General features: G+C 39.5%; 1 pseudogene; it reads left to right on the forward strand.

The window, feature by feature from the left end:
• The first annotated feature begins 8,957 nt into the window (after nucleotides 1-8,957).
• Nucleotides 8,958-9,076, forward strand: LOC111728808 (annotated as a pseudogene).
• The last annotated feature ends 812 nt before the right edge of the window (nucleotides 9,077-9,888 follow it).

Raw genomic sequence — 9,888 nt, forward strand, 5'->3', positions numbered from 1 at the left:
AAGAAGTCATGTCCCAGAGCCTCGGCCCTCTCACTGACCATGTCTGGTCATCCCATAAACTGACAGCAAATGGGAATGTGGACATAACTTCCTTTCTCTACTCACTATGACCAGGAAAGAAAAGCAGTGCTCTTACCCCTCTCATGAACATCTTTGGTTTCTTGGCAAAACAGAGATCACAACACTTCTGACGTATAACTGCTGCCTCAGATGACTTTGACCCCAGTTTGAATAATCACCTTTGGGTTGCTTGATTCTCACAATGGACCAGCTTCCCCGGAGGATATCTGTTTTGTTTCTAGTTCTCTAATTTCAGCAGTTTGGGGAAGAGGGACGGCACTGACTCTTAGGCGGGAGGGTCTGCATTCTCATCTCTTACATCCTTGCAGTGTTTGCCTGCAGTTTTAATTTCACCTTCCTTATTTCTGAAGTTTATGATAACCTTGCTTTTCTTTTTAATTCTCTAGAATTCATTTCTTAACCCATTTCTAAAATGAAAGAGGAAAACTATCCTTTCATTTTCCAATCTTTATCTACTTCAAGCTCCAAAGTTGTATTTTAAAATAAAAAAGACTTGTTATTTTTCAATCACATAATGCAGAGTGGTTTTTAGTCACAGTTTTAGAGAATTTATCATTATTTTACTTTCCTTACTTCTGTCTTTGAAAGCCTCTAAATGTCCTTGCGACTTCATATGGACACAGGGTAAAGTAAAAACTGAAATATGAGCATCCTCTTGCTGATCTTGACTATCCAGAGGGAGCTTCCTTTGCGTGACACAAAAATCTTAATTCATAGAAAACTTCTATTTCTGAAAAAATATCGGTTCTAATAGCAGAACACAAATATCATGTAAATATTTGAGGAAGGAGGCTATATGATAAACGTTCCTCTAGTATATTTTTGTCAATTAACTTATTTAAAATTGGAATTAATGCAATTATAATGAAGACAAATACAATTATAATGAAGGAGCTTCAAAGGCAGAAAAATCAGGGCTACTTATTAATGTCACAGAAACCTGATTATGACTTCTATATTACCAAACTGAAAAAGAAATTGTTTTACAAATTTAATGGTAATCTAATACATCCATTGCATTTTTATAATTTTCTTTTTTAAAAGTCTGTTTTATCATTTTCCATTTCACACACACACACACACAACTCTACTAGTGTTCTTCGACATTCACTGCTTACTTTCCCTCATGAGTAACCACCCCTCAGGTCTTCGCATTGCATATGGCCCATCCTACTACTCTGCAAGCTCAAGATCTTAGAGACATGTTGAACTCTGAAATGGCTCATGTCTCCTCCAAAATAATCTGTTGGCAAAACACATATATACTTGCCATTAACATTCAATGTCATATATTAGCCAGGCTACAAGAGGTAACATTGACCTCTTTGTAGGAACACAAAACAGCACACAAACTTTCATGATTCTGACTGATCAATGGTCACTAAAGATTCAAACACTCAAGACTTGAGGCCGGAAGTGACATGCCCCAAAAGACCTTAGCACTTGTGGGGGTCTGGGAAACACAACACCTGAAAGCACAGCTGACTCACATTCCCCATCGCCAGTTCTCTGGATCTGCTGCCGTGGTCCTGCCGAGACCACGTTCCCCCAGGCTGCATGGTGGGGGCACCAACAGAGGTCCAGGATGCAGGCCCCAGGGACTCCTCTAATGGTTAGCTTTGGCTGTGGGCCTCCCCTTCAGCTAGAACAAACTTTCTTAAAACGGTGCCCCCGTCTGAGACTCTTCCTACCCAGCCCTCCTTTCTTCCCGCTCTCCTTCCACAGGTGTCAGACCCTGAATTACAGTCTGGAGGTTCTCAAGGCCTATGCCCACTGCCTCCTCCTTGTCCTTTACAGGCATTTCCTCAATAAATCTCTTGGATGGCTAATCCTGTCTTGGGTGCTTGCTTCTCAGAGGACAAAACTGATAAAGGTGGTTTTGGCATTTGAGGACTGGCCTGGCAAAGAAGACCCTCTCCTGAGTCATCTTTAGGCCATCGATGGCTCCTGATACAAAATAGCAGCCCAACTGCTGAAGGTTGCACTGGTCGTAACCTGGAAAAACATGCCATTGAAGGCGAAGGCTCTCGCTGGCGTGATCGATCATTTGAAAGATCGCTAGATTGCGTCGATGTCCCACAGAGGGGTCAGGAGAGACGAGGGCTGTTGTCACAACAGTTAAAGGCTAAGTGTGAGGGACAGAGCACCTCTTTGGTAGTTTACAGAGAGGTCTTCACCGCCTTTTTTCTCCTTATTCTATTTTTCTAATTGATTCTAATTTGTGAATTTGCTATTTTTTAATGCCTCTTTTAAATATCTTAAATACTTTAGAGCGAGACATAAATTAATATAGTAATTCATCTTCTCACAGGCCTAATATGAACGTTGGGGTGATCTTTTTAATGCAATTTCCAGTAATCAGGGGTGATACCCTTACTAGAAACATAGTCTGAGTTCAGTACTCTGTCTAAAGGAATCCTGGTGAAAAAAGAGACAACTTTCACAGAACCCTCGGGACTTCCTTAGCCAAAACGAGAAAATACAAAGTAGGATTGTCCTTCCTTACTTCTTTCCATCTTGTCTTCCTTCTTCCATTTCTCTGTTTCTTTACTCTTTATTTCTATCGACTTCTTCCAAAAATATTTCTAGCAGCTCCAATCCAGAACTAGTGAAGACTGAAATGGTGTCTCTTGAAACTTCTGTTAATTCAACTCAGTTCATAGAACTCTGTTCTTGGGATTACTTAAAAAATCTAAAATAAGACCCCGGAATCCCATGCTTTGTAACCCTCCTCTCTAGCTAGCCTCCTTGGAGTGCTTCTAGGCAGCCACAAGGACACAGCAGAACTAAGTCCAGTTGTCTACCACACTGTGACAGTGAGACATGAAAAAGATGATACCTTCCCTAGAGTAGACAAGTCAAAACAAGAAATAACAACAAAGATAACTACAAACTAATCCCAGTATAAGGTTATATATGGCTACATGTCAAGTTGCTCAGAGAGGAGGGAGATCAAGATGAGGATAGATTTGGACAATCGACTCCTATGAAGAAGGCTGGGAGTCCTGAAATTAATAGTATAATAGTATATTCCAAGAACTAGAGGTGCACAGGCCTGACTGGAGAAATAGTTTGACATTTGAGATGGTGGGAGATAACATTGTACAAAACTGGTCATATCCGATTTGAATTTATTTTATGGGCAAAAGAGAGCTACTGGGAGCTTTCACATTGGGATTACGCCTAATGGTGGGTTTTACAGAAAGGACTGGAGATAGTAAAGCTCTGAATTTCTCCTTGTGATCCAAGAGAGAAGCAGTGAGCATTTCAGCTTGGATGAAAACAGTGGAATAAGAGAGAAAAGACATATGAAGGGAGATTACAAAATAAGAATTGGCAGAATTTTCTCTCTCTCCCTCTCTTTTTTTTTTGCAAGTTACTTCTTTATGATCTCTTACCCTATGATCTTCAGATCATCTGCCCTCTCCCCTCATTTTTTTTTCCCCTTCCTGCAGAGGAAGAGATAAATTAGTTCCACATTCTTTTTCTATTAAATGTGCCAGCCTGAATTAAATTGAAATCAAAATCGAAGTCCAGGCTGCTCTTAAAATATAGAACAAACACATTCTTTAAAATCTGATTATAAAATAACATTTCAAATTGTAAACTTTTTAATCTTGCTCTTTTTTTCATTATAAAATTGGTTCCGCACTCCACAATATTTAAATTTTGGAAGTAATAGAACAAGGTAGCGCAAATAAAAAACAGTGCCTATTTTATTTTTCTAAGATTTAAAATATCAAGTTTCTGCCAAAACATTCTATAAGGAGATTTATATTTATACATAAATCACAAAGAGTTAAAAGAGTCATGTTCTAATAATGAAAATTAACTAAACTGTTGTACAAAATTTCAGTATCAACTTATAAAATACAGATGTGACATTTTGTTCTCAGAATCTCCAAGAGGCAGTTATACCTGAGACCAGCAAGGGGCCAGATCACAGTTATTAGTGCCTTTATCACTGATGCTATCCTCCTGCAAATTTACCTCAACACTACAGGTCTTTCACAAAGCCTCTAAACCTGACACTTCCTCTGACTCAGACAATTAATGCTTAATTTGCTCAGATGAAGGATGATTTCAAAGCACTTTACATAAATTACACAAAGATTATGAAGAAGATTTTTAAATGGAGAAACAAGAAGTTACTGTGTTAAATACTATAGGCAATTATAATACCATGGTGAGTGTTTGTGTATCTAAATAGAGCAAAGGTACAGTAAAAATATGGTATAAAAAGTTAAAAAATGGTATACCTGCATGAGCACTTACCATGAATGGAGCTCACAGGACTGAAAGTTGCTCTGAGTCAGTGAGTGAGTGGTGAGTGAATGTGAACGCCTAGGATGTTACTATAGATTTATAAACAAACTACGCTTAGGCTACGCTAAATTTATAAAATAACACAAGATTAAATCAAGCACAAGAGAAAATGATGCAATCAAGAGACATGGAAACACAAGAAATATGAGGCTGCTGCCAGCATAACACGGCGTACTGTTTTACAGCAAACTTGTTTAATAAATAGAAGAAGTATACTCTAAAATAATGATAAAAAGTACAGTATGGTAAATGCATAAACCGGTACCATAGTTGTTTTATTATAATTATCAAGTATTATGTACAGTACATAATAGTATATGCTATACTTTTACACAGCTGGCAGTGCGGTAAGTTTGTTTACACCGACATCACCACAAACACAAATTATCACCTGCAGATACCTGTAGTCAAGAGCCTGTAGGAGGCAAGATTCTGTATGATGAATTCTTTGCTGCCATACAACATTTTAGTAAAAATAAGGAGTGTAATTGGAATGGTTGGTTGCCTCCAAATGAGCTTAAGAACATGAGGAAAGAAAATCAGAATTTCAGGGCTTTAAATTTTTAGTTTATATTCAAGAGCTGAAAATAGCTGTTTTCCCTCAAAGAATCTCCTATATCCTATATCCTAACCTCTATGAGAATCTTGGTCTAGGGTCAAGTTTTCTAAACAGCAGACCCAAAGTGTAATCTGTGCATAACTAACTTACAACACAAATTGAATTTCTGATATTATATTGTCTCCTTTGTTAAAGTCAGGACATTAATTGGGAAGGAAAGGGATACTGAAAATTAAGATGGGAACTTAAGAGAAGATCACAGTGAGGCTGCATACCTTGAACCTTAAAACTCTAAGTTTGCCAAGCTTTCTTTGATGTTAGAAGTATTCATTGCATCCCTGCTAAGATAGTCTCTCATTGACTGAATAAACTGTGACGGCCTCCTTTGAGGCAGATGTCCTGCACGGAACTATGATCCTCCCTCTACCTCCCTTGACTTCTAGACTTATCCCTCAATAGGTCCTAAAGAATGAGGTTCAAAGTATGACTCACATAGAGATGCAACACATACCAAAGCATGGCATGATTTTGCCAATTTATATTGATAGAAGCTTGAGCAATACATGTGATAATATATCTTAAGAGTCTAGGATCAGGGTGGAAGGAATATAATGATGGATGAGGCCGAACTGATTAATGTAAGCTCACTAAGCGAAGCTTTCACATTCAATTAGTTGGCCTGTACAGAAGACAGATGGATCTTAGACAATGACAGTAGATTATCATAAACATTATCAAGTAATTGCAGCTGCTATTCAACTATTCCCTGGTATCTGCTATGCAGCTATTGATCTGGCAAATTTTATTTTTTGTATACCTGTTAATAAAGACCATCAGAAGTAGTTTGTTTTCAGCTGGCAAGGACAACAATATATTTTCACTGTCCTATTTCAGGGCTATATCAGCACTTATCACTATGTCATAATCTGCAGAGACCTTGATTGCCTTTCATTCCAATGGAATCTTGCTAGTCCATTACATTGATGAAACTGGGCTGACTGGGCCTGTTTAGCAGGAGGTAGTGACCACTCTACATACATTAGTAAGACACTTGCATGCCAGAGGATGGGAAGTACATCTCAAAAGAACTCAGAAGTTGGCCACATCAGTGAAATCTCTTCCAGGGTGAAGAACAGGTTGCTATATCTGGCTCATTCTAATGCCAAGAAGAAGGCACAATATCTAGTAGACTTCTTTGGATTCTGAAGGCCACATATAGTTCATTTGAGCAAGCTATTCTGACCCATTTACTGAGTGGCCTGAAAACTTCCATTTTTGAATGGGGCTCAGTATTAAAGAGGGAGCTACAACAGGTTCATACTTCCATAAAAGTTGTTCTACCATCCGAGTTATATGATCCAGCAGATTCGATGGCACTGGAAGTATCAGTGGCAGATAAGGATGCTGCATGAAGCCTTTGGAAGACTCTTATAAAGAAATACAGCTCAGGACTTTAGGGATTAAAACAAAGCCCCACCATTCTTTGCATATAACCATTTTTTTTTTGAGTAATAGATTTTTGGCTTATACTCGGGCTTTAATAGAGACTGATCACATGATTGTGAGCCACTAAGATACCATGTAATCTCAACTGCCAGTCATGAACATTGTCTGACTCACCAAGACACAAAGCTAAGCATGTACTCCATCAGAAAATGGAAGTACTATAGATGAAACTGCACTAGAGCAGGCACAGAAGGCATAAGTTATATAGGTCTTATTCCTACTATTTGTCTTCTTTCTCTCAACCTACACCTATGGCTCATATAAAGTTCCCTGTGACCAGCTAACCAAAGAAGCAAAAATCCCAGCCTTGGTTTATAGATAGATGGTCTTGCACAATACACAGGCATCACATGAAAGTGGATAGCTGTAACTGCCTTTCAACCCCATTCTAGAACGGTTCTGTCAGGCTGCAGTGAAGGGGAAACCCCGCCCCCCTCCCAGGGGGTAGAATTTTGAGCCGTGAATCTGGTCATTCATTTTTCCTAGAGTGAGGCAAAGCATGGGCTATGTTGCTAATGGTTTGGCTGGAATGTCAGGGACTTGGAAAAAACTCAGCTGGAAAACTGGTGACAGGGAGGTCTGAATGAGAAGTATGTAGATAGATCTCTATGAATGGGCACAGAATGTACAGATATTAGTGTCTCCATTGATGCTCGCCGAAGGACGACCCCAGAGGGGGAAAGTTTCGCAAATCAGGTGGCCTGGACGGCAGCTTCCTGTGAGCATCAGCTAGCTTCATCCTCTAGACCCCTCTCCTATTGTCCAATGGGCTCACGAACAAAGCAGCCACGATAGCAGGAATGGAGGCTACGCATGGACTCAGCAAAACGGATTTCACTCAATTCAGAAACTGACCACACTGCAGATTTGTCATTTACAAACCAGAACTTGGTAAATTAGCTTCTGGAAACTTGCCTTTGGTAACTGGTGTTTAGCAAATGGACCTACAGCCAATAAAATGTGACCCACAAAAGCCACAAGAGAATATCAAATGTATTTTTATCGTCACCTAAAGGCCATGATTGATTATTAAATGCATTTAACTGAAGAACCTTAAATTTCATAGCCAATATTTGCCAAAAGAACAATTCCCAGAGCTTAATCTAAAACTATTTGCTTATCTTCTGGCACAGGGGGAGAAATACACTCGGTTGTTGAAACAATTGGAAAAGCCACACTTGAGACTGTGCTAGTATATGAATTTAGAATTTTGTGGGGGCGCATTTCTGATTTGGGGGTCAAGAAAAAGTTCTGCTTCGCTGTCTGTAATCCCTTTTTATGGCTTCCACGGACATATACGCAGGAACACATTCCTAACTCAAACCATCTATACGTCCAATACGGGCTTTTATTTTTATTTCATATAATAAAGTGTCTGCTGCTGACAAGGACTGACTGTGAGGGAGGTCATTAACCTCGAGAGAATGAGTTCTGGCCCAGAAGAACAGAGCCCCCCTTGCAGAGAGACGAGCAAGCTTCTGCTTCTACTTCGCTGGCCCCAGTGTGAATGGGCCCTCAGCTCCATACTCAAGACAAAAGAGTTTCGTGCTTTCAGGAGAGAATCAGACACAGCAGAAATCAAGAACATTATGAAGCAAACGGAACACTGCACTGAAAATAGTTCTGCCATGTAACTACCAAATGTCAGAGGTGCCAAATCTTGAAGGAAGTGCCTTTTTTTTTACTTTGGTCTAGGGCACTTCTCTTCTTGTCATAGTAATTTGTTTACCCCATAGCATTTAGGGTAACTTTTCTTCCTGGAGGGAAATTTCATGGTTATTTCCTTTTAAAAGTTGGTTTCTCCAAGTCTTTCTAAGTTTTATAATAACCTGCTTTTGAATTGTCATGGGGAAAATCCAAAGCTCAAATATGCAGGCTGCTTTGGGCATTAGAGCATGTTGCAGCAAAAGGTATTTTATTTTCTGGGTATCTTTATAATGTCATTTGTGAAAATCGATACATGATTTATAAACAATTTTTAGAATTCCCCTTCCAATTAAAAAAGGAAATTTGTAAAGAAGCATGAGTAATGATTATGGCAGCCCAGCTCTTTCATTTGCTGAAGGCTAATGAACACTTTTCACTACTTGACCAACCAAACATAAGGCTTCATATTTGTCAGTCTGTATTCAGCTATGATTAATGTTTTCTGTGACACAGGCCCAGTTCTTGTCCGGTTTTCCTTCACGGAAAGTACCAAAATTTTGTAAAAGAAGTGGGCAGAATTAGGCAAGTATGATAGATTTTTCTTAAATGATCACGAATTCTTCCCCTCCTTGCATTCACAATTCTGTAATGTAACCCCGGAGCAGTGCGATGCCCTTGTACAGTGATGCCGAAGTCTATTTCTCCACTCTGAGTCTGGGTTGGCCACGTGACTAGCAATGACTAATGGAACATTAGTGAACATGACACAAACAGAGGCTTAAAAAGTGCTTGCACATTCCGGCTTCTCTTCCCTTGGTGCTCTTAAAACCTTTCTGCCGTCTACGGCCACGCTACCCTGAATAAGCCCGATCCCGTCTAATCTAAGAAGCTAAGCAGGGTCGGGCCTGGTTAGTACTTGGATGGGAGACCACCTAGGAAGAGCAGGTGCTTTAGGCGTAAAAAATAAAAAAATAAGAGATTGTAAGCTAACAAGGTCTTTGCAATCTGTAAGGTCAACCAAGGGTTGCCTCGCCTAATATGTAAATAAACAAACAAACAAATAAACCTTTCTGCCACCATGTGAGCAAGCTCAGGCTAGCCTAGTGAGGGATGGCAGACAGAGAGGAAGGTAATCCCTACAATTGAAGCATTGAAGCTGAGGTCCCAGACATGTGACAGAGTACAGCCAAGTAGAGTCGAACCTGGCCCTGATCACAAGGACTGCTGAGCAAGTTCCCCAAAATTGCCAAGACACAGAATCATGAACTAAATAAATACTTTTTAAGCCACTGTTTTAGGCCATAGTCCAGAATTTCTAAAGAGCAAAAATCTTCAATAGCCATGGTTTGTGACCTTAAAAATAAAAAGGTAGGGCCATAGTGGGAGTACTTCCTCTATGAAATAAAGTATAGCTTTGAGATAGCCAGACCTGGGTCCAGTCTTGGCTCTGCTAAGTTGAGCTAATCATTTCATTTCTTCCTCTAAGATTAAATTCTTCACCTGTTAAATGGGGGACATGTGGGTGATGATACTTGCTTCATAGGAATATTAAGTAGATTAAATGAGGTAACATATATCATCAGTTTGTATGATGACTGCTAAATAGCAATTAATTATATAGCAGCTACGCCGTCACACAAATACAACAAAAATACAAATACCGAGAAAAGAAATAATAGATAAGGCCCCCCGAAGGCACCACAGCTGCAAAGTGTATGCCGTGCTCCTTGGAAACTGCTGACATCCTTGGCTCTTACAGGGAACGTCTC

Source organism: Pteropus vampyrus, unplaced genomic scaffold (assembly GCF_000151845.1).
Source record: "Pteropus vampyrus isolate Shadow unplaced genomic scaffold, Pvam_2.0 Scaffold229, whole genome shotgun sequence".
NCBI lineage: Eukaryota > Metazoa > Chordata > Mammalia > Chiroptera > Pteropodidae > Pteropus > Pteropus vampyrus.